The sequence below is a fragment of the Erinaceus europaeus genome, chromosome 5, assembly GCF_950295315.1.
Source record: "Erinaceus europaeus chromosome 5, mEriEur2.1, whole genome shotgun sequence".
Classification (NCBI taxonomy): Eukaryota; Metazoa; Chordata; class Mammalia; order Eulipotyphla; family Erinaceidae; genus Erinaceus; species Erinaceus europaeus.
The window spans coordinates 92,997,608-93,023,861 of NC_080166.1; the positions used below are offsets into that span (position 1 = coordinate 92,997,608).

At 36.0% G+C, this 26,254-nt stretch overlaps 1 long non-coding RNA gene and 1 other non-coding gene across 2 annotated transcripts in view; both read right to left on the reverse strand.

Annotated features, from left to right (window-relative positions):
- Nucleotides 1–26,254, reverse strand: part of LOC132538715 (uncharacterized) — a 496,566-nt gene that overhangs the window by 118,258 nt on the left and 352,054 nt on the right. The gene's annotated exons all lie outside the window — the stretch shown is intronic.
- Nucleotides 8,657–8,821, reverse strand: LOC132538764 (U1 spliceosomal RNA). The gene has a single exon (XR_009550103.1). It is a non-coding gene; the product is annotated as a U1 spliceosomal RNA (small nuclear RNA).

The following is a 26,254-nucleotide window of genomic DNA, read 5'->3' on the forward strand; positions in this document are numbered from 1 at the left end:
AGAAAATATTGCTTTACTGTGTCCAGCACTACTGGCTTGTTGGTATGCATGAGACCCCTTCTGTTTCATTTGGTTTAAATCCCCCCTGCTTAACACTATTCTATTTACATAACCACTTCATTCTATTTACATAATCACTGTTAACAAGTTCCACCCTCCCTCCAGGGCATTTGTGGTTTAGTGATAGGATTCTCGCCTAATCTGCCCCCTCTTTGTCACACTCTGATTTTCACCAGTCACTTTTCTCTCCACCCTCTCTATGTCACATCCTGTTTCCACCTTACTTGGCAAGTATATATAAAGACAGCATTGTGAGTTTTACGGTACTGTACTTTGAGTTTAACTTAGCTCGTCTTAGATTGTGCTGCGTCCTGCATGAATAAAGAGATACTGCCTACAGCTCAACCATGAGTCCCTGGTCGTCTGTTACCCGCCCGTGAAGCCAGCCCGGTGAAAACAACATAACCCGTCGAAAACAACACTGGCTGATTGTAGATTTAACCACCATTTTTCTATTTTGGGGTAAATTTTAATATGATATAGATACAGATATGAAGGTTTACTTATTTAAAAAGTTTTAGAACTATTTTGTTAAAACACAACACAGTCCCTAAAGAAAAGAAACATATGAAATGAGATAAACATTCTTAACAACTAAATTATTCATGTTCATTAGGTTAAGTTTTTCTTCATGTCTCTAATCAACTGTACATATTATCAATTGCTTCATGTATAATCTCAATTCTAAGTGACAAAACTAGCTTTCAATTCCAAATAAAATGTCAAAGCATTAGGTTACTAAATTGTTTTTATGATATATTTGAATCTCAAGTACTTGCTTTCATTAGGGATTATTTTTTAATTGATCCCATGGTTTGAGAGCATCCTGCTCCCCAAAGACCTGAAGGACTTTGGATCCAGGAAACTATCTGCTTTGTTCCTCATGCAACTATATATAGGGTAAAAAAGAGCAACAGCTCTCAGGAAACAATAGCTTCTGGGCTAATCCTTAACCCCTGATATGTAAAGAAACAATAATAGCTCTTTGAGGCATGGTAGAGCTCCAAGACAGAGAGATCTAGAATGTAGAAGATTTAATTACCACTCCCCGCACCCCACCCAAAATCTTAAAGGGGATTGATTACTCATGTCTACACTGTTTGTTCTGTTTCCTGCTGAAACAACTCCTTTGTAACTTGGAATTCTTAATGTATTCAAAACCTACTATAAAGAGGCTTTGGGTCCTTAAGGATTCACTCCATTGTTCATTCTCCTCTATATGTTGTATACTTTTGATGAAAACACCTTCAGGGGCTCAGTCAGACACATAACTTATGTCTCTGAGTAATCTTTGGTGTTCACTTGTCACCCTGTGTCACAGGTGGACAATGCAAGAGCTTACTTCCCTAATACTGGTAAAGGTCACTAAATGACAACTAATAAATCTAGGCAACAGGGTAATTTGTCACATCTCCTTCCTTGAAAAAGGTACAGAGTTGATGTATACATTCACACCTCTATTTATTCTTCCAACAAGCCGGTAGTAAGAACCTATGAGCATATCACTGTACTAGGAACTGAGGGTGATCAAAGTCAGTGAATTTGCTGCTCTGTGGTCATCCAAAAGAGAAGAGTGACATAAACCAGGAAGCTATCCATTTTATTTCTAGTGATACCTCCAGATCAAAAGGGTTTGGAACAAAATCCAGTACCATTTGCATTTCTTGGGACAAGTCATTCACCTTCTCTCAGTCTTGATTGCCTTATCTCTAAAAAGGAACCTACCTTGAGGAAATTTTTAGGGTTCATTATAATCTAGTAATATGTCAAACAACAGAATATTTTACTGAAGTATTAACATTCATCATTATGATGAGGCTGATTGTGATAAGTCTTAAATGGACAAGAGTGATAACTGGGTTATTAGAAAACTCTGGTTAACCATTTCCTTCTGTATATAAGTTGAAGGATATCAGAAATATCCCAGCATTAACCACCAGTGAAAACATACTTTATTTTAAAGTTGACCACTTAGAAATTTGTGCTTGTGAATTAATATGTTGTGTCCTATGAAAATGCCATGATGGAATGAAGGGCATGCACTGATACTACCATTAACATCGCAGGATGAATTCTTTCATTATATCATAATGGGTACCCCTTTTGACAAGGTTTTAGTTCGTGGGCAGGAGAAAGGGTAGGTATAGAATACAGGGAATTGTGATCAAACATATGTGGGCTTTCTCCAGTGAGGAGTCTCAAGACACAGAACAAAGAGTAGAATGCAAGAACACAGCAGTCAATTAGAAAGTGAGAATTTTTCAAATAATTTTATCTGGGAAGTAATGGTTCATCCAGTGGCAGTAGAATATGAAGCTACCTTGAGTTACACTACCATGCAGGGCTTCTCCTGAAAGATATTGTAGTAAAAATAAGTGAGCCCTGCCTGCACATAGAGAATTGTCCTTGGGTATCTTGAAAATCAGAACTGAACATCTCAGTAAGGATTATCAAAGCAAAATAAAAACTTTCTTTAAATTTAAAAACAATGGTTCATAGGCCCCATGAGTACAGTTTCTTAACTCCCTGTGAAAGATGTCTGCACATCATCCCCATGGACCCAAGTCCCTCTTCACCCTCATGTACTGGACCTGATACTCTTTATATCCCCCATCCCTCCATAATTCAGAGTCCTTTGCTTTGTTTTTTTAAAAATTTCACCAGGAAAATTATGATCTACAAGGCAGCTGTCAAATGAATACAATTTCTTAGAGTGCATTCTTAACTGCTGTCCTGCACAACAAGCTCCTTCAACATTTTAGTCACATGTACTTTGCATTTTGACATCCATCAAATTCATTAGTGAAAATTCTCCTGAGAAATAAAACCAATAGAAGATACAGAAATGTGTATGATTATACAAAGTGTTTTTCTATGAAGGATGGGTTCACATACACCTCTCAGGGGAGAAATGACACGGGGTAAGATGACCAGAGGGCTTTAAAGTCCATCTCCATCAGGATCCAGAGAGAGGAGAGGAAAAAAGGAAGGATATTCAGAAGTAGTAATAGGTATAGGTGTAACTTGGAAAGTAAGAGAAGATGGGACCATGGGAAAAATGAGCAAATACATACAAATACAGACAGATAGTTATAGAAATAATAGCTAACCCATATCTGCAATGTTTGGAGAACTACTGTAGCTTCCAATGGAGGGATTAGAGATACAGAACTCTGTTGATGGGATGGTGTGAAATTATACCACTGTTATCTTCTAATTTTGTAAATCCATATTAAATCACTGATAAAATTAAAATTAAAAAAATGAGGGATGGGCTCACAAGATTATGAAGATGGAGCTCCACAATCTGCCATCTGCAAACTGAAATCCCAAGAAAGCCAACAGTATTGTTCTAGTTCAGACACAAAAGCTTGAGAAACCTGGTGAGTCAATGGTATAACTCATAATTCAAGACCAAGGAACCAAGGTCCAGAAGCTCTGTTATCCCACAATGAGCGAAAATGGATGCCTCAGTATAAGAGATCAAATTTATCCTTTCTTCCTTTTTTTATTCTTCTACTCAAGCACACAACAGATTGGATTATATCTATCCACATTACTAAGTACTCATTTTCACTCAATCTATAAACTCAAATGCTAGTCTAGTCCTGAAACATTTTCAAATTGGACACCCCACAGCAGTAAAGCTTATACATAAAATAAGAACTCACAGTCAATACTGAAAAATTCCTTAGCGTATATATGTCTCTTTGAATCAATGAAAAGGCCTGTCTTGCACTAGAAACTTCACGAGAATCCAACAGAAAGGGTAATAAAGTAGAAATAAAATAGAAAGTAGAAATAAAAGAATCCTATGTTCTAGTATTTTAATGAGACTATCTAAAGACAGTACTATATATACTGACCCTCAGGCAAGGCATCTGGAAGCTCTTTATAAGGAAGAGACAAGTGTGTACCTTTGAACACAAATGTTGGAGTGTAATAAAGACAACTGTGTGGAGACATGACCATGCTTAATGCAACTAGGGTCCTAAAACAAACTACTTAGTAATAGATGAAGAAGGGACACTACTACCAGTCAATTTACTTTTTGACAGTAAGTTCAACCTTGGCATAGGAATCCAAGACAAAATAGAAAATTCTATAATGAATGATTTGGGGATATGGGTAGGATGTGAAGGGACAGCGAGCATGTGAAATTTCTTTTTTTTTTAATTTTTAAAATAATTTTTATTTATAAAAAGGAAACACTGACAAAAACCATAGGATAAGAGGGGTACAACTCCACACAATTCCCACCACCAGAACTCTGTATCCCATCGAGGGCCCTCCCTTGATAGCTTTCCTTTTCTTTACCCCTCTGAGAGCATGGACCAAGGGGCTTAGAGGGTACAGAAGCTGGAAGGTCTAGCTTCTATAATTGCTTCCCCACTGAATACTGAACATGAAAATTTCTTAGGTAAAAGCAGGGACAGTTAATGTACAGCCTGTGGTGTGGGAATTGAATCTTTTCTCATTATAATTCATGAGGGTGTCTGAGTTAAAGGCAATATAAATTTTCATCATGGATGCCAATATGTCTTTTATAATTTCTATCATCAGATTGGAACTATTTATAAATATTGCCATTAAAATGTTTCTGTATCTTATATTAAGATCAAGTGGCAGAGATAAGTGTTAGCTCCTCTGTTTAAGAGGATTGTGGAATGAAGACAGAAATCAAAGAGCAGGAGGAGAGAACTCTTCCTTCTCTGTGGACTAATGTTGTCTTTTTATGTTTGTCAGTGTTATGACTATGGAAGAGGGTAAAGAATGTAAGAGAGTAAGGATGCTGGCATTTCTAAATGACTTCCAGACCTATTAAAACATCAAAGTCAAAGAGTCCCTCCAGGAATGAATTTTGGATGATAGTATCAAAGGAGGCAAATCATAGAATGCTTATCTTCATATTGACAAAATCTAAACTTCCCTTTTCCATATGTTGCAAAATTGTATGCCTTATAGCAGCTTGTAGTGGATTCATATGAAAAGAGTAAAACTGCAAGCATATTAAATCTATATCCTAACATAAAATTCTTAACTATAATTCTTTATTATTCAGTATCACTCTAGTCTTAAGCGAGTGGGGGCAGGATAAAAGTTAAAGTTGTCATGTCAATAAAAATACAGAAAGAACACTTTTACAAGATGAGCCATTATGAAAATACTTACTATTGTGCCAAAACACTAGGACACACAACGTTACATAGAAACATAAAAGCACGAAGAGGCTAAGGATTTTTGTTTGTAGAAAGCATACATCTCTTTTTCAATGTATAGTGCTGCATGAATTTCTTTCAAATAGAACACAATGGCACAGTAAGAGCCAAGGCTGATTTTAATCCACATTTTATTGCATGGTAAAGTTGATGGAATGTGTGCTTTTGAGCTCCTGGTAACCTTATGGATGTTTATGTGAAGTTTTTACATTAAAAAAATCCAGACCTATTAAACGTCTGAACTTCCATGAGAGATTGTGCTATTGAAAGCCTGCTGATGCTTCCACAGGACTGGGAGAATAAATACCAATATTTCTTTGGGAGCAAGAATGTTGTGCCATTTGCAGCTGGCAGTGGGAAGTTCCCAGATAGATTCTTAAGGCTTGGGCCTGTATGAGACTAAAAATTACACATGCCAGGCTGTCAAGAACAGTCTTGGCATGCATATTTGGGCTTATTGTCCCTATATGGACACACACTGGTCACCTTGTGGACAGTTTGCATACAGGAAATATGGTTACCATATGTTCAGATTTCTGTTTCACTGATTGTATTTCCTCCTCTCCACTTTTCTAAAATCATTTTATGGTTTCTTTTCATTGACAAATTGCCAACTCAATTTATAAAACAGACTATATATAAAGTAGTCATAGCATAAACAACAAAATACAAAGAAAAAAAAAGGAGAGAGATATAATGTATCAGAATCTTTTCAATCTCAGAAATACAATGATTTTCATGTTCATGATGTAAACCCCTAGAACATTCCAGGGGAGTGAAAACTTCTAGAACTCAGGGTAACTGAAATAAAATGCTTTATATTTGTTTGGTTGAAGGGGCTGAGGAGTACTTGTATGGTTACAAATAAGCTTCTTTAAGTCAGTGCAAAGGGAACTAGGTCATTAAGGTCATTTTAAAAGAAGACATTATTTTGTTATGAATTTATCAAAATAAAAAGAAAATTATCTCAGACTAGCAAACCCCAGGAAACTTCCAAATTACCATAAAATCAAGTATCAAAACAGAATTTCACAAAGGTAGTAAACAAATTCCATTTATTTGTGGTTTTCTTCCCAACCTTCATCTGCCCAGAGGCTTAAGGTCTCCCCAGACTCCTGTTCTGCTATGCCCTACATCAGCTAAGACCCCTGTCAAGGTCTGGACACTACCTTAATTGGAGAATACAGATTTTTCTGTTCAAGATAAAGTAGTTGCCTATTCAGTCTAATAAAACCTTAATTTTATACTTAGATTGCACCAACTCCCAGATGAAAGATGATCTTGAAATAGGAGCTAGATTATTCCCTGTATCTTCAGTAAAGTTCTCCTTACCCATAGATTACCAGTTAGATTAATTTCCCTAAGATAATGTGTACTTGAAAGGAGATGGTCAAGGTATCGATATGAAATAGAACTCACAGAAATAAATTTTGGCAGGTGTGCTCATTGTGGCGTAAGGCAGACAAATAGTGGTTATTATCATCAGGTTTTAGAAACCATCACCTCTGCTTCCAGCTTACTTTCAATTCTTACTTTTTCTTCAATCTCACAAAGTATTTTGATGACTGGGTTGGCTTCCCATGTGATTTGAACACTTGTAACAGCATTCTAATAAAAGACAAAACTACAGGAAAACAATACTTCCCTCATTACTATCTTATTCTTCTTTCCTCCATAGCTAGCTGATGGTGTTTTGATTTGTGATAGTGGTCTACCTCATTTTTTATTGTATTGAGAGACTAATGGTTTATAATGTTTGTTTTTAATTTTAAGTCTGTATCTTAGAATCACTTGGTCTCTGGAAGTACCAGTAATGATAAGGTCCTCTGTTTTGTGAATAAAGATCAAATCTAACTTGAAAAAACTTCAACAAAAATCTTTCTTGAAGAAAAGTATCCTATTAATGATGACCTTGTAAGTCAACAACACACTTTAACCTAACGAAAAAAAAAAAGTGTGTGCGTTCGTGCATGTGTGTGAGCGTTTGTGTGTGTAGGGAGTGAATGGTAGTGCACCTGATTGAGCACAAATGTTATAGTATTCAAGGGCCAGAGTTCAAGCAACCAGTCCCCACCTGCAGGGGAAAAGCTTGACAAGTGATAAAGCGGTATTGCAGGTGTCTCTCTCCCTCTCTATGTCCCCCTTCTCTTTTGATATCTGACTGTCTCTATATATAGATATTTATATAGATAAATAAATATTATATATACTAAAATACATATTATGGTAAACAGAATGTATTTAATCAACCATTTTTAATTTCTTCCTTTCTTTTTTAATATTTACTTATTTCCTTCTGTTGCCTTATTGTTGTAGTTATTACTGTTGTTATTGATGTTGTCATTGTGGTATAGGACAGGGAGAAATGGAGAGAGGAGGGAAAGACAAAGACGGCTGGACCTGCTTCACCACCTGTGAAGGGACTCCCCTGCAGGTGGGGAGCTGGAGGCTTGAACCAGGACCCTTGCGCTTTGTGCCACATGTGCTTAACTCGCTGCGCTACCACCCAATTCCCAATCTCTTCCTTTCTTATTTCTTTCTTTCTTCTTTTGACTTTTAGGACATTTACCATCACCACCACCTGCCAGAGCATTCATATCTTCATCCTTTTCTCAAGAAAGTTTTGTTTTTTATTTTTTATTTTCAGAGTTTATTATGCAATCATACTTCATTGGTGCTTAGTTAGATGTATAGGAAGGAAGGTGATGGCATTAAGTGAACTGTAATGTAGACACAGAATGGGGTGCAAGTTGGGAGGGAGAGGAATAGTGAAAATCATGAACTCAGAAGATTGTTGAGTTTAAAGCTTCTGTAAATATTTCACAATGGCTATGTAGCAAATAACTGAGACAGAGTTTGGGGCTAACCATAGATAAATAAGAATCATTAAAACAAAGTAGGGATGGATTAAGCCATTTTCAAAGGAATTATAGTGGAAAGAGAAATAAATCAGACATGAAGGAAAACCAGATGATTTCATGGTCACAGAGACAAAAGGATCAAGGAAAGGTGAGCATGCTAAGCAATAGCATTTTAATGGAAGAAATAATTAGCTATGATAATTAAGAAATCAAATAAACCTTGAGTGGAAGTCCACCTACTTAATTCTTACAAGGGATAGCCTGACTTCATATCCTGGCTAGCTGTATGACCTCAGATAGAGAATGTGTTTGCTATGAAATGGAGTTAATGAAGTACTTTTTTCAGAAAGATGAAGTAAAGATCACAGGAGTTAACACATTTTAATGCACTGATTCCATTAAGTGACAGAGCTCTATGGGAATATTTGCTAGTTTCGTTACAAGATCTTGAAACATAGAGATATTACATATGTTTATATATGTATATTCATATTAAATATATTATCTTTTTTGTCAAGGGAGAGTGAAAATGCAGGCCTCCTGCTGCTGCCAAAGATTTTGCAGTTAAGATTCTCACATTTGTGCAGACCTCAGGGGTCAGCACATCCGGAGTACAATGGGTAAATTTCACTTTGGGAAAACTACCTTCATGACATCATGTCTCCCCTCCCAAGTAAGTATTTTAGTATGATCTTTAAAGAAGCCTGGTAATGAATTAAAGGGGAGAAATAGGGTAGATTATTAGTAGGCAGAGGAGTACAGGTACTATTTTTTAAAACTTCCCTCTATATTTCCCTATCAGGGTAAAATAATATTAAATTAACAGATCATTATAACATGAATACCAAAGTTCTTGTCAAACACTGGAGAACTTCACCAAAACCTCATGGCAATACCCTATTTATTAAGAAAAAACAGGATCAATACCTGTATGCCAGATAGGCTTAACAATTTTTTTTTTATTTCTGTGAACTCTGTGTCTTGGAAAGTCAACTATCAAGTTTAATCCTTAGCTTCCTTGTTTTAAATATATTTTTAAGAAGTAAATGCTGCATTAAGACAAATTCATAAGTCATACTCTCCAAAGAAAGATAACAGAGTAAATTAGCTTAACAACACCTATCATTAAGTTAGTAAAAACTTTGCATTCTCAAATAATTTTATCTTAATTTTGACCATAATAACTAAAGAAATAATTTTCCTTTTTGTGTATTATTTACACCTTTGACATTTTAAATGTAAAGATTGGTTGTCAAGAAAGGAAAAGATCTTTTAATTTAATAAGTCTTTAGTTTTTAGTTTTCCCGACATTTTAGTATCTTTCTGCTGATTCAATAATCTGCTGTGCTCTTGTTACTTACAAAGCTTCCATTCACATCAAAAATGTGTTCAAGACCCTGACTTTGGCCATGAAAGTTCTCTTTGTCATTAGTATTACAGCTGGTAGTGCTCAATTGGCCACCTGTTATCAATTATTTTATTGAACACTACAGACTATTTTGACCTTCATAAGACCTACCAAGTAAAATTTGGATAAATTTTTTTGTTTGTTTAATTTCTTTCTTTTTTTTTTAATTTTGAAGTAAGAGAAATTAAAACAACAAAAACATGATTCAACCAGATACATTAAGTAATAAGTCATATCTGAAAAATGAAATAACTAGGATTTTTACAAACAAGTTACCAGCTGACTATATGGGTGTCAGCATAGGCCCCAGGAGTTTGCTATGTGCTAAAAGTAGTAGCTTTCAAATTTATCTACATCATGCTTCACCAATCTTTCAACTAAGTGATATATTGATTTCACTGTGGGCCTCCTTTTTAATTAAATAACTTTTTTTGTAATCTGTAAGAATTTACGTTACAGATTTGGATACTTAACTAGCAAATTATTTTTTTAATTTGTGAACCAGTAATATAAAACAAAAACTGTTTAAGATTCAAATCCCTATTTCTAATCAAATAACTAATAAGTATAATGATTAAATATCAAAAAGCATAAATCAGTAGGACACCGGCCTAGGGTGTAATAAGATGAAGTGAAGGAAAGTCATCAGTTATTACCCTTTTAGAAAGGTCCTAAGAATGAGAAAAGCTGCTTCCATGGTGAGAAAAACTTCACTTAAAAAAAAAACAAGCAATCAATTTTCCCAAGAAAAATAACAAAACTCTGAGAGATTCCTCTTTAGGATGGGTTACTGTCAACCTATACATTTCACTTTATATTCAGAAAAGTGAAGTTCATTCATAACTTTGTAACTCTACTGCACTTGTTAATTAGAACAGGAATTTATCATATGGATAACCCAATTACTAAACTAAAAAAGAAAACTTAAAAGTGTGTGTCCTTTTTATTAAAAAAAAAAGTGTGCTCTTCTATGGTTCATTATGGACCTTTAGAACATTTTACAAGAATATTTATGCTTCTTTAAGTATTATCTTCTCAGAATTAAGCCACACATGTACCAAACCCCTGACGGCCTCAGAGATGCTCCATAGTTTCCTTGTTGAAGGGCAACCACATCTACAGCTTATAGAGCTGGTGACAGGCAACAGCCCTAGTTCTAACTGTGTTGAATTACCACAGACCTAAAAGAGATATCCTCTTCTTGGAAACTTTTCTGATTCACTACAGGATGTCTAATTCTAATAATAAATTAACTCTAAATTAGTGAAGTTGACTAAGTCACTTCCAGTAAGGTAGTGGTGGTGGTGGTGGTGGTGGTGGTGGTAGTTTTAGACAGCACTGGTATAGATGAGCTTAAGCATCAGTACAAATAAAGGGAATGAAGGAAGGAAGGATACAGTAAAGTACTTATAAAGTTTGTAGAGTATTTTTTATTTATTTATTTAAGAAAGGAGACATTAACAAAATCATAGGTTGGGGGAGGGTACAGCTCCACACAATTCCCACCACCCAATCTCCATATCCCATCCCCTCCCAATAGCTTTCCCATTCTCTATCCCTCTGGGAGTATGGACCCAGGGTCTTTGTGGGTTGCAGAAGGTGGGAGGTCTGGCTAAAAAAGAAACAGTCTTCACGCATCACTCTTGCCCTTTCTTCACACCTACCTCACTTCCAGACTGCTGCCAGCTATGCATAACATCTCTTTTCTGTTCTGTACACATGAAACTCAGTCTTCTATATTTTTTTCCCTCTGGAGAATGATTCTAAAAGTAGAAATCATGTAAACAGTATTTGTAGCCTAATGATTAAGCAAAGAATATTCATTTTATGCAAGTAAGTAATTGGACACCTAGAGAAGGAACTGTCACTGTTGCTAAAGCCTCCTAAGGGAGTTTGCTCCTGACAGGAATTTGTTTCTTGAAGCATCAAAGTCAAGTGAAAGATCATTTTCCCTGTTGGTAAATGTTTCATTCCCTATTAAATTTCTACCTGTTTCATATTTGGAAAATAGCTTTAGCGTTTAATTTCTGTGCTTTTACATTCTTTGGGATTTTTAATAGTATATTTGTTGCTCTTGTAGAAGAAGCATATGACCTATCCAAGCTATCACTAAACTCTAGTAGCATTGTAAACAACTGTTAACTGAAATCTGTTCCGTTCTTCACTAGATCATGGTTACAGATTGCTGCTTCCCAGTCTCCCTGTACTGGTTGAGTTTTAGGTGTAGTGTGCAGTTCTACTGAAATTGTGCTTTTAAGCTGTTCTGAAATTGTTTTGACTGGTTATCTGTTCAGTTTAGATTTTTGTCCTCACAGATTATCTTTCTGTCTTTAAGTAATAACTAAGAACATGAACACAAAGATAAAATATGTCTTATTCCTTAACTAGCTTTAAAATGCTGATCTTCCCCCTTAAAAAAAAAAAAGAGGAAGGAAAAAAAGGTCAATCCCCTGACTTACACTGACAGCTAGAATGAAAGCAAAATCTAAAATAAATATTTTGCTTTAAAAAATAAAGTACTTATAAAGAAAGAAAGGGAGAAAGGGAGAGAAAGAAAGAGAAGGAAGGAAGGAAGGAAGGAAGGAAGGAAGGAAGGAAGGAAGGATGGAAGGAAGGAAGGAAGGATGGGAGGGAAGGAAGGAGAGAGGGAGGAAAGAAAAGGAAAACCTGCTGGATATAGTTTTAATGTTGGTTGGGGAATTTTTAAACTTCTTTATTGGAAGAGTAATAGTTTAAGTCAACAGTAAAATACAATAGTTTGTACATGTGTAACATTTCCCAGTTTTCCACATAACAACACACCGGTTGGGGAATTTTTTACCCCCAACTGCTGTTCATCACTTGTCCAAATTATTGACATGGCTATCCAGAATCCCTCCCATTCTCTTCTGGCCTGCAGCTCATAACTCTCAACGAAGGACCTTGAATAACCTTCACAATGTCTAGTCTATTCTATGCCAACAGCCAGGATTGAGCCATGCTGTTACTTTTAGTTACTGATCATTGCAAGTTTCTGTTCAGTTTTATAGTCTATGACACAACTATTGAGTCAGCAGAAATATCACAATAAATACTTTAATGTATGTTGCCAAATTCAGTAAGGAATACTAAACTACTTAATGTGTTTCCTACAGTAAGCTGTCACACAATAGTACACATTTTTAAAAGGTAAAAGAGAAAAGGAGACTATTGATTAAAATTCTGTCCCATGATGCAGAACAGACAGTAATAACTTCCTAGAAAAGTAATCAATTTATGTGCAGGTAACTGAAATTGCTTTAGATAACTATGCATGTCAACATTTTACATTTTTATTTTAACAGTGGTGGACAGGAAATAATCCTTCTAATAAAGGAACACTAACAATTTGAAATGTACCAATTAAATATGGATTTATGACCCAATATATTAATAAATATGATTATTAAATTACAGAAAAAAACAATATGTGCTTTTCAATACTTGTTTGTCACAAACGTAGGTTAAACATTCAAGTTAGTTTATTGGGGATTTACAAGACAATTGTCGTCACATAAGTACAGTTTCTTATCTCCCCATGACAGGTAGCTGCACACCACTCATACCACTAGATAACGTGCTCCTTCACAATTGCACTGGGTTCTCCACATCCTCTCAACCTCCTTCCACCTAAACCCTGCTGTAATCACAGCCAGTCCAAGTTTCACCATAAATATCCCAAATTTAGAAATAATTCACATGTCTAATTACAATGAGTGGTTAAAAAATTGTGGGACATATGCATAATGGGACAGTATTCAATCATGAGAAAAGACGGAATCTCCTCATTTGCTATGTCCTGGAGTAATCTGAAGGAATCATGTTAAATGAGATAATCCAGAATAAGAAAATATTTACTGCCACTAGGGAAATAGCTCAGCTGGTCGTGATATAGAAATAGTATACCTGGTTTTACACCCTATTGCTACATGAACCACATGTACTAGAGTGGTGGTCTGGCTTCTCTCTCTCACTCCGTTTTTCTCTCTCATGTAAAACTCTGTCTCACACAAAATGCATCTTTAAGAAGCAAAATACGATAACATTTAACAATTATTTTGTAGTGTACTATATTTATCAGTAAGTGTGGGTAAAAATGTCTCACAGTCAATACTTAATGTAACAAAAATTCCATACCATTATTAAATCTCTATTATTAATACTAATCTTTCTAATCCCAGTGTTCTATGTTTTCTGAGAAAATGAAGCTGATAAAACTTATTGGTATGTAATATTGTAGGTGTTCCTCCTACCAATTTAAGAAATAAATTTTGGCTAATGAACTTTTTTGTACTATTTTTTTTCATCTTATTGGGATTTTAATGGTTTACAGTACAATTGTTGAAAGACAGGTACAATTTCATCACCTAATGATAGGTATGTGAAAAACAATCTTGACTCCTAATTCAGGTATTTTTTACCATAATGTACCACAGCCCAACACCCTTTCTACAAAAGTTTATGTGGGGGAGTCGGGCGGTAGTGCAGTGGGTTAAGCGCACGTGGCACAAAGCACAAGGACTAGGTAAGGATCCCGGTTCAAGCCCCCGGCTCCCCACCTGCACAGGAGTCACTTCACAAGCGGTGGAAAGTCTCCTCAACAAATGATGTTGGGAAAATTGGGTTCAAATGTGCAGAATGAAATTGAACTACTACATTTCACCACACACAAAAGTAAACTCCACATGGATCAAGGACTTAGATGTTAGACCAGATACTATCAAATACTTAGGGGAAAGTATTGGCAGTACTCTTTCCCATCTAAATTCTATAGGCATTTTTAATGATATAAATTCAATTGAAAGGAGGACTAAAACAAAACTAAATCAATGGGACTACATCAAATTGAAAGGCTTCTGCACAGCAAAAGAAACCACTGTTCAAGCAGAGACTCCTTATAGAATGGAAAAAAGATTTTTACATGCGACACACCAGACAAAAAGCTAATAACCAAAACATATGAAGAGCTCATCAAACTCAGCAACAAGAACAAAGCAATGACACCATCTAAAAGTAGGGAGAAGATGTGAACAGAATATTCATCAAAGTAGACATCCAAAGACCAACAGACATGAAAAAAATGTGCCAAGTCATTGACTGTCATATAAATACAAATAAAGACAAGATACCACTTCATCCCTGTGAGAATGTCATGCATCAGAAAAGATACTAACAAATGCTGGAGAGGTTGCTGGGGTAAAGGATCCGTTGTGTACTGCTGGCAGGAAGGCAAGTTGGTTCAACCCCTATGGAGAAGAGTCTGGAGAACTCTCAGAAGGCTAGAAATGGACCCCCGCTATGATCCTGCAATTCTTCTCCAGGGAATATAGCCTATGGAACAAAACACATTCATCTAAAAAAGATATGTACTATACCTATATTCATAGCAGCACAACTTGTAATAGCCAAAACCTGGAAGCAACCTAGGTGTCCAACAATAGATGAATAGCTAAGAAAGCTGTGGTATACAACAACAATAAAAAAAAAACACAAGGGCAACAAAAGGGAAAATAAATAAATAAATATAAAAAAAATTTTAAAAGAAAGTTGTGGTATATATGCATAATGGACTACTACACAGCTATTAAAAATAATGAATTCACCTTCTTCACCTCATCTTGGGTGAAAATTGAAGGAATCATGTGAAGTGAAATAAACCAGAAAGAGAAGTATGAATATGGTGTTATCTTATACATGGACAGAAGTTGAGAAATAAGAACAGAAGTGAAAACACAAAACAGAACATGGACTGGGTTTGGTGTAGGTAAAGGCCTCTTGGGGGGAAGCAGGGGTTTCAGGTGCTGGTACAGGGTGGCAGAGTAGAAGCTAGGGGTGAGAGCATTTTGAAAAAACCAGAAATTTTATGCATGCATGTACCAACAATAACTATTTCTACTATTTACTGTAAATCATTAATCCCCCTATTTAAAAAAAGAAGATTCTTGAATTGCCCCAGCAGCTTCCACAACCTGTTCTGTTAGCCATAATCTTTCCCCCAAATCTGATGATTTTAGTAGTTCTTGTCATATATGAAAAATAATGCCATTAAATGAAAGTCCTTCATCCCAGTGACTATAATAGATTTAATTCTACAAAGGAGATTGAGTATAGCACTCTATATATTGCTGTATTGCTTTTTTTTACTGTTTTATATCAATTTTATTGATTTATTATTGTTTTCCAGTACTATACAAATTCAAGAGTTTAATCTTCCTTTTTCTTTATAAGACTTAGCACAGCTACCAGCAAAGTTCTAGTGCCATCACAGGATGGAGATGACTCCCTTCCCCTCCTTGCAACTGTCCTCTAGTAATCATATTTTTTCACAGAACTTGTTACTTCTGCTGTGTTTTGCCTCCTTGTTTGGCTTGGTATTTATATTGCACATACATTGGTAACTATCTGGTAACTATCTTTCATCTCAACATATTTAACCCAGGACAGTAACATTAGACTTGCTCTAGATTATCATAAAAATTAAGAGTTTATTTTTTAATAGTTGGGTAGCATTATATTGAGTATATAGCATATATACCACAGCTTCATCCTGCCAATAGGTATTCCGATAGATTCCATGTTTTGACTGTTGTGAATCTCCTGCTATGAGCATTAAGGTGAAAATAGTTTTTAAAATTAGTCTTCTATAGGCATTCATTAAATAGCTGTTATAGCATTGATGAATCATATGGTTTTTCTATTTTCTATTCTCATGAAATCTTCATACTATTGTCTACAGAAGGAATACCAATTTACTTTCCCACCAACAGTGTAGCAGAGTTTCTTCTCCACTTCCTCTGCCTAACCAGAACACAAACCTGTACTCATTTAATATTTCATTAGTCCAAATATCTATTAATGGTTTCTGCATACTGAACACAAAGAGAGAAAACATAACTACCTGAATAAATCAGAAGCTTTACAGAGAAGCATAAAAATGATTATGTATTAACTAATGATACATGAAAAAGTAATCCAGATTAATGTGAGAAAATAAAGAATAATCATTTTAGAATAGGAACCATGAGAGTTTTTACTGAAGAGCTGATATTAAAGCTGAGATATAAATGATAAAAAAACAGCAAGAGAACCATAGTGACTACTTTAAGTAAAGGGAAGGGTTTATACAAAGCTCTGATGCAAGAACAAACTCAGTCTATTCATAGAACAAAACAAAGTCTCACATGGTTGGAGTGCAATGAATGAAAAGAAAAGTGGTATGAATGAGTCACAAACTAAATCAGGCCATGGTGGGCTTTGTAAGCCACAGTATTATATTCTTATCATGAAATGAAGATTTGGGAAAGATTTAAATGAGTTTGAGAAGGGAGAGGGGAGGTGGAGGTGACAGGATACAAGAAATGCCTTCTGTACGCCATAAAGATCTTTGGTCTAGACTCCCAGAGGGATAAAGAATAGGGAAGCTTCCAATGGAGGAGATGGGAGGTGAAACTCTGGTGGTGGGAATTGTGTGGAATTGTACCCCTCTTATCCTACAATCTTGCTGAGCATTATTAAGTCACTAATAAAAAATAATTTAAAAATAACACATCTTAAAACTATTCTCTAACTACTATGTGGAAATTATTCTACATAGAAATATACTAATGTATGAACAAAACATTCACCTCAGAGGAGATCCAAAAGGCTAACAAACAATGAAAAACTGCTCTAGGTCACTGATTGTCAGAGAAATGCAAATTAAGACAACACTAAGATACCACCTCACTCCTGTAAGAATGGCATACATCAAAAAGGACAGCAGCAACAAATGCTGGAGAGGATGTGGGGACAGAGGAACCCTTTTACATTGCTGGTGGGAATGTAAATTGGTACAGCCTCTGTGGAGAGCAGTCTGGAAAACTCACAGAAGGCTAGACATGGACCTTCCATATGATCCAGTAATTCCTCTCCTGGGGTTATACCCCAAGGACTCCATAACACCCAACCAAAAAGAGGTGTGTACTCCTATGTTCATAGCAGTACAATTCATAATAGCTAAAACCTGGAAGCAACCCAGCTTCCCAACAACAGATGAGTGGCTGAGAAAGCTGTGGTATATATACACAATGGAATACTATGCAGCTATCAAAAACAATGAACCCACCTTCTCTGACCCATCTTGGACAGAGCTAGAAGGAATTATGTTAAGTGAGCTAAGTCAGAAAGATAAAGATGAGTATGGGATGATCCCACTCATCAACAGAAGTTGACTGAGAAGATTTGAAAGGGAAACTAAAAGCAGGACCTGATCAAATTGTAAGTAGGGCACCAAAGTAAAAACCCTGTGGTGAGGGGTAGACATGCAGCTTCCTGGGCCAGTGGTGGGTGGGAGTGGGCGGGAGGGATGGGTCACAGTCCTTTGGTGGTGGGAATGGTGTTTATGTACACTCCTAGAAAAATGTAGACATATAAATCAGTAGTTAATTAATATGAGAGGGGGAAAATCAATTGTATGTCTCAAAGTTTCTCAAAACACAAACTGAATCCTTTTAATATATAGGCTGTGTATTTGATATGCAGACTCTCTCAAAAGCCTAGACCAAGTAGATTAGAAGCATCCAATAGCACAGCTATATACAAGATACTGGGTACTGTACAGCAAACCCTAACAAAAGGACTTTTCAAAGTTAACCCAATTACCAAATAATGTGATGATAACATTAACTATCGATTGTCTTTTTGAACCCTAAGACAGCAGGAACCTCACATCTCCACTATAGAGCCCCTACTTCCCCCAGTCCTGGAACCCTTGGATAGGGCCCACTTTCCCGTATGCATCTCCCAATCCAAACCAAATAATATTGCATCCGCCGATCACAACCTAACCAACGCAACGATTGCCACCTCAACATGCTTCACCTCAGACTGTGTCCAGAGACTTCACGTGTGGAATGACAACCCTTCAGCTTCATTACTCGGGTGAGACCTTTCCTTTTATAGTACACTCTAATTTCGTCTCAGGTAGTTCACTTTCTAACAAAGTCCCATAACCTAGATATACACCAGTTTCTGTGAGAGAGAGCTTATGTTCACACGTACCCATAAACTACTGCAAAATATATACCTGAAAGCAGAAGTACACTAGAGTTTGCAGTGAGTACCTCCCTAACACTTCCTCTCCACTATTCCAAGCTTTGGGTCCATGATTGCTCAACAAATTGTTTGGCTTCGTATGTTAACTCTCTTTTCAATCACCAGGTTCCAGATGCCACCAGGATGCTGGCCAGGCTTCCCTGGATTGAAGACCCCACCAATGTGTCCTGGAGCTCAGCTTCCCCAGAGACACACCTTATTAGGGAAAGAGAGAGGCAGACTGGGAGTATGTACCGACCAGTCAACGCCCATGTTCAGCGGGGAAGCAATTACAGAAGCCAGACCTTCTACCTTCTGCGACCCTCAACGACCCTGGGTCCATGCTCCCAGAGGGCTAGAGAATGGGAAAGCTATCATAGGAGGGGGTGGGTTATGGAGATTGGGTGATGGGAAATGTGTGGAGTTGTACCCCTCCTACCTTATGTTTTTGTTCATTAATCCTTTCTTAAATAAAAAATTAAAAAAAAATAAAATAAAATAAAAAAAAGAAATATACTAATGTTCAGGGCCTTGTTGCACAATGGTAGCCCGTATGACTCCAGAAATATACTAATGTTCACTAGGCAAACAATTTTATATGCTAGTAATAAGGTGAAAATTTGATAGAAGAGTTAAGAGCTCAAACAGGGCATAATGAAGTTACTTGAGAATTACCAGAGTAACTACTATTTCAAGAGTGAAAGGAAACAAGAAAGGAGGTGTTGTAAGTCGGACTCAGAGGCTGATGTCATCCTTGCTTTATAAGGCATGATATTCTTTCTGCTCATGAGCACTAATACACATCTTGCTGTATATGAACTCCTGAATTCAAGCTCTAGTATCACATAAGAGCATCATGTGTGGCCGGAGGGAACTTCCATGGATGGTGAAGTAGTTTTGTGGTGTTTGTCTCTTCTCTTTTCTCTCACTCTCTCAAATAAATAAAATGAAAATGTTGTCTAAGAAGTCAATAATTGCTGGCATTATAGATATAAAGACCTGTACCACTTCCAGGATAGCATAATTTTTCATTTTTTTATTATTTATTTTCCCTTTGTTGCCCTTGTTTTATTGTTGGAGTTATTATTGTTGTTATTGTTGATGTCGTCATTGTTGGATAGGACAGAGAGAAATGGAGAGAGGAGGGGAAGACAGAGTGTGGGTGGATAGAAAGATAGACACCTGCAGACCTGCTTCACTGCTTGTGAAAAGACTTCCCTGCAGATGGGAAGCCAGGGCTCAAATAGGGATCCTTACACTGGTCCTTGCACTTCGCACCAACCCCCGGTAGCATAAAATTTATACAAGTCAGGCTATCTATCAGGAGCTAAAGACACAGAGAAAATGCAGTTGGTATAGGAGACATTACAGGAAGAAATTCTAATAATTTCTGGTATAAAAGATAAGTTCCAAGAGCCATTCCCTGCTTGATAGAAGATAAGCTTTGAAACAATGAAAGCCCTCAAGATAAGTTTCTATTTCCCTGCAGGTAGGCTATTTACCAGAAAACAAGTGACACACCACATAGTTATAGTTCATAGACATAGTTTCAGCTATGTATGTTGCATTGGACATTCCACCCTGGTAATTGCTCCCCCTCCTCCTCCTCCTCCTCCTCCTCCTCCTGCACTCCCCCTTCCCCAAAGCCTTATAATGCCTGTAAACACAATAAAATTTGGCAGCTTGATCAGAATCCTGTCTTGCTGTCGTTCTTTGTGTCTCCTGTCCCTTTCATTCCAGGTCCCAGGGTTCCTAACCCCTGTTCTCGCCCCGCTGGCCGGGGCAGATAAATTGTGAGATTGTGTATACGTTTTTCCCCTCCACTGGAGACAATTCTGCTTGCAAAACTGGCAGTACCTATCATGACTCGACAACTCAGTTCAAAAACTTGACTCAAACTAATGCAAACTACATGATGGAAACATACAATTTGAAGGTTTATGGTGTAAAAGATGAGAAGCTGTGAGATTATGAGCACTTTTTTTCTCCACTGGAGACAATTTTGTTTGCTAAACTGGCAGTACCTATTATAACTCCACATTGCAGCTCAAGAAAATTGTTCAAAAGTGTTCTTAAATATAAGATTGAGACTCATAGTAGATATGAGGATTTAGGCTCTAAAGGAAACCAGAAACTATTGAGAGATTTGACAGAAGCCAGAGAAATATTTTTCTCTTCTGCAGTTTTAGAGAGTTCATTGCAAAATATTCCCATCTAAGAGACATTTATGTAACAATGTTTTTGTTTTGCTTTAGGTAGATAAGAAAACGCTATGGCAGTGATAAAGCTGCATGGATTTCTTTTTCCTTTATTTTATCATCTATCATGCAAGCTGCTATTAGAAATGTACTGATTTTGTACTATTTAAAATAACTCATTTGATATCACCTGTATGGTATACCCATACAAAACAAATCTGACATAGAAACTGTTAATAGCCACATATAGTTTTCTATTATAGAAACTCATTTGGAGAAACTGTAAATGAAGAAATTTGATCAATTTATAATTTTGAGACATTGAAACTACAAAGAAATTTAAGGAATATATAGAACAATCTTCCCATTAAGCAAATAAGGAACTGAGTCCCAGAAAAGGATAAATGCTTCATACAGGGTCACATAACCAGTCAGAATCAAAACAGGGACAGAAACCCAGACTTTCTGACTCCATAGATAATTCTATTAACAGTAGACATGCATTCAATTCAAAATAGGAAGACAATTTTACAAAATCAACAGAACCACTGAAAAAAATCTTTATGTAAATATAAGGCACCAAATAGACTAACTCTTAATAAAATCAGGACGGCATAAATAAAAATCAAGAATCCAGGCTAGCAAAGTCAGGCAATAAAGATGAAGCAGTTAATATATGTAAGCACAGAACTTTGGTAGTAGGTATGTTGTGGAATTATAATCTTATCATCTTGTAGCCTGTGATGAATCACAAATAAAAAAGATGGCAAAAAAACAAGGAAAAAAAAAGCATGTTAGCCCTCCCCCAACTTGTCTTGTCTTGTGCCGGTTTAACAGGAAATATACTATTGAATAAGAATTTTCTGGAGAAGTTTTATATCTTCTAGGTTTTTGAGTTCTGGGAAGGAATGCCAAGAAGCAGAAGGGAAAGTGAAAGTAATTATTTGAGGAAATTTAGGCAAGAATATATGCACAAAAGTGATTTTTAAGAACAAGGTGCCCTACAAACAGAAAAAATGTAAGCTTCAAAATTTAATTTTAGCAATATATTTGTGCAAACCAAAAGAAATTGTGTGTTGGGTAGTTCACGGTAAGGCTATCTGTCCCTACTTATTATATTTATACAATGCTCATAAGTAATCATACAAAAATATCACCATTTTTTCAGGATGATATTTAAGTATGTGGCTACAGGGGTCAGAGAGATAGCTCACCACCCTATTGTCAGTCAAAAGGCTTAGCTTACAGTGAGAGCCATGGCCCCAGAGGAAAGTCTGGTGAGATGGTGTTTTTCTCTCTCTTTTCCTGTTTGAATGACCAGGTTGACCTGCAGAGGTAAATTCCACAGGTAAGGTCCCTGTGATTAAAAAATAAATAAATAGGGGCCAGGTGGTGGTGCACCTGGTTGATGCACAAGGACCCAGGTTCAGGGCCCCTGTTCCCACCTGCAGGGCGAAGGCTTTGCAAATAGTGAAGCAGGGCTGCAGGTTTCTCTCTGTATCTCTCCCTCTCTATCTCCCCCTTCCCTCTCTATTTCTGTCTCTATGCAACAAATAAATAAAGATAATTTAAAAGTAAATAAATATTGACAGAGGACATTTTTTATTATTTATTTATAAAGAGGAAACACTGGACGCAGTCTGAAGTGAAGCATACCAAGGTGTGTTTTTTCATCCATATCAACAAAAAACACGTGACACTCAGTGTCAGTGGAGGTGTGGTAAAATGTGCACTTTAATTGTGCTTTAATTTTCACTTATTTTGATAGAAGTAAAACTAATAATCTTTTCATGTTTTGACCAGCAAGGTTTCATGTTCTATGAATCGCTTGCATACTGAGGTGGTACTCCTTGTGTTGATCAGGTTGGGATCAGCAGATGCGATATCATTTGGTATGAATTGAGATAAGCATGTAGAAAAGTGAGCCTCACCCTAGATATAGGTTTTATAGAGGAGGCAGGAGGTTCCTGCTGTCTTAGGGTTTAAGAAGGCAATAGATAGATATTGCTATAATTATATTATTTGGCAATTGGGTTAACTTTGAAAAATCCCTTTGTTAGGATTTGCTGTATCATACACAACATCACCATAATTACCAAAATGAATGCTTCTAGTGAGAAAAAAAAATAATGAAAGAAAAATGGACAAAAAACATAAACAATAATAAATAAACAAGCAATTCACCAACATTTTATAATATAAATTTTAGTCAAAAATTCAATGGGAAAATTGACTGTTATCAAAGAAATTAAATCTATGACACTGTCCTTTTTTTTTTCTTTTTTTAATAGTGAGGGTTTGACTTCTTCTCTTCCCATCTGTATCCCTTTAATTCCTTCTTGTCTGATTGCTATGATAAGAACTTTCAACACTATGCTGAATATTAATGGTGATAGTGGGCATCCCATTCTACTACCTGATCCGAGGGGGGAATGCTTCCAGTTTTTCACTATTAAGTATGATGTTGGCTGTAGGTTTGCCATAAAAGGACTTCACTATCTTAAGGAATTTTCCATCTATTCCCATTTTTTGTAGCATTTTGATCATGAAGAGATTTTGGATTCTGTCAAAGGCTGTCTCTGCATCCATTGATATAATCATGTAGTTTCTGGACTTGCTTTTATTGATGTGGTGGATCATGTTGATTGATTAACATATATTAAACCAACCTTGCATCGCTGGGATAAATCCCACTTGGTCATGATGAACAATCTTTTTAATATACTGCTGTATCCAATGCTAGAATTTTGTTCAATATTTTAGCATCTATGTTCATCATAGATATTGGTCTGTAGTTTTTTTTATGAACTAAGAAAATTATAAGAGGACTATATACTTTATCAGATATTTAAATTTACTATAGAGTCACTGTATTATCTGGAACTGACATAGAAAATACAAATATACTTGTGGAACAGAAATAGGGAATCTCTATATAAGCCCATAAATGTGAGATTTTAATTCAAAGAGAAATAGTTGGTTTGTTAATAAATGATTCTGGCATAGGTGCTTATCTATCTAGAAGAAAACAAACTAGATCATCCACCTCAAACCATATGCCAAAATTAATTCCAGATGGGTAAAATTTCAAATCAAAACTATTTTTGAGGTTTTTAAAAGTTAGAAAATTTAAATATTTTCACAAATGTTAGGTAGAGAAAATATTTCCAAGCAAAACATAATCATCTGAAGCCATAAGTTAAAGAAGATTAACTTTACTGCATAGATTTAAAATGTTATTTAGGATATCTACTGAAAACAAAGCCAAAAGAATATGATAAACTAGGTAGGCATGTTTTTTTCTGAGTAGTATATTTTTTAATCTGTACATATCTTTGGGATTTTTTTTTTGTTCTCTTCAAAATAGGTAGGCATTTTTAAGTCATGTGACAACTATAACAAACAAAATGAATGCTTCTAATGAGAAAAAAATTAATGAAAGAAAAATGGACAAAAAACATAAACAAGCAATTCATAGAACATGAAACCTTGCTGGCCAAAACATGAAAAAATGATTAGTTTTACTTCTATCAAAATAAGTGAAAATTAAAGCACAATTATAGTGTGTTTTTTCATCCATACCAACGAAAAAGACATGTGACACTCAGTGTTGGTGGAGGTGTGGTAAAATGTGCACTCTCATCTTTTATTGTTGGGACTATGAGTTGCCTGAACTCCTCATGGTAAGTTCTAAATTGCTATAAATATTTAAAACATGCTTGTCTTCTAAACAAGTGATTTCACTTTGCAAACTCTAGCCCACAAACAACATAAGGGCATGAGGATAAGTATAGGAATACGGTGCGATAATTTCTATGGAGATTAAATGAAAAGAAAACCTGGAGAAAATTAAATGCCATCACTATATAAATAGTGAAATATTGTAATATCTTGTTTAATTGAGGGGGTTAATGCTATACAGCACAAATATTGGCATATGTATACAATTTCATTATATAATATGTCCCCAGAATTTTCTTCCTGTCCACTCTCTCCTTCCCTCCCCAGAGTTCTTTATTTTGGTGCAATACACAATGCCCAGTCCATGCCAATATGTATAATGTTACAGTAAAACAAGATAAAGTTCTGGTATGCAACATCGTGTTTATAGATACTAATGGTATGCTGTACTCTTAAAAATATGTTCATGTTGGAGGATGGGCCCACTGTTCTGAAAAGTCTAGGCTGTTGTTTCCATGAGGTCCGAGCAAGTTGACCCCTGGCTCTCTCTCCAGACGCCCCCAATCTCATGAACTAATGATGGATGGCTTCTCTGGAATGGGGACTACCTTCCTGCACATACCCCTCCTCTACCCTTATAACAAAGGGCATGAATTACTGTACATTGTTTGGCCAAACTTGAAAAATCAACACAAACTCCTATTACTCAACCCTCCCCTCCTCCCCTCGCCCTGAGGTGCCTGTAATTTACCCCTGGGGAAATATGCTTTGTGAAGCTTGTGATCAAACCTTGTATGGTAACTTTCTACTTGTGATCAAATAGTTTGTAGTCAAAATGTGACTCAGCATTGTGTTGCTTTGTGTTTGGGTTAATGATTACCTCAAATTTCTCCCTGGGTAATGGGTATATGTACTTGCTTTCTCTTTCAATAAACGACTTGTCCCACTGAGGCTCTCCAGAGCTGACTGCTTGTGTCTCTGAGCACTTGCCCTTGCCATGTGGAGCTACCCCAGGACTCCCAGACAGCGCTCTGACCCTCACTGCCAGTGGCCAGGGGGGCGGGGGACCTGGAGTGGCAGCCCGCATGTTCAGAGGATATATCAACTGATAAGTATTCCTACCACATTGAAATAAACTTTTAATTTAAAAGAGAAAAAGAAAGGAAAAGACTTAGGCCAGTATCTATCCATTTACAGAGATAACAGGATATACTGAATAATTATTTCTAAATAAGTATAGTGTGATATATTTTTTGTTTAGTTATTTCTTTTTTTCACTAAGCCTGTTTTTTTTAACATTCTTTTGTAAAAAAGTAAATGAGATCTTGTAAATGAATATATATATATATGCATATGTACCAAGAAAATCATGAACATTAATATCCAATATGCATATAACTTTGGTGCAGCTGGAACTCATACTAAGTACATTTTACTGGATTTATACTACATAGTTTTATAGAATACTTGATAATTGTGAAAAGGACATTTGACCTTACTTTAATATGAAATCATATATTCAAATATAAACTCTCTTCCTTAATTTCTCTATCATTATTCTTTCCTAGATTTTCTTTCTCTGTCACCTGTTTTCCCCAAGGTTAGCATCTTTTCCACACTCATTCTAGGAATTAGTCATTTATACCAACTTCTTCTCATAGCCATTGCTTTGCCATGAGTTTATATCCTTTAATTTATTATACTTATTCATACCAGCAAATTCCACTGCAATTTTCA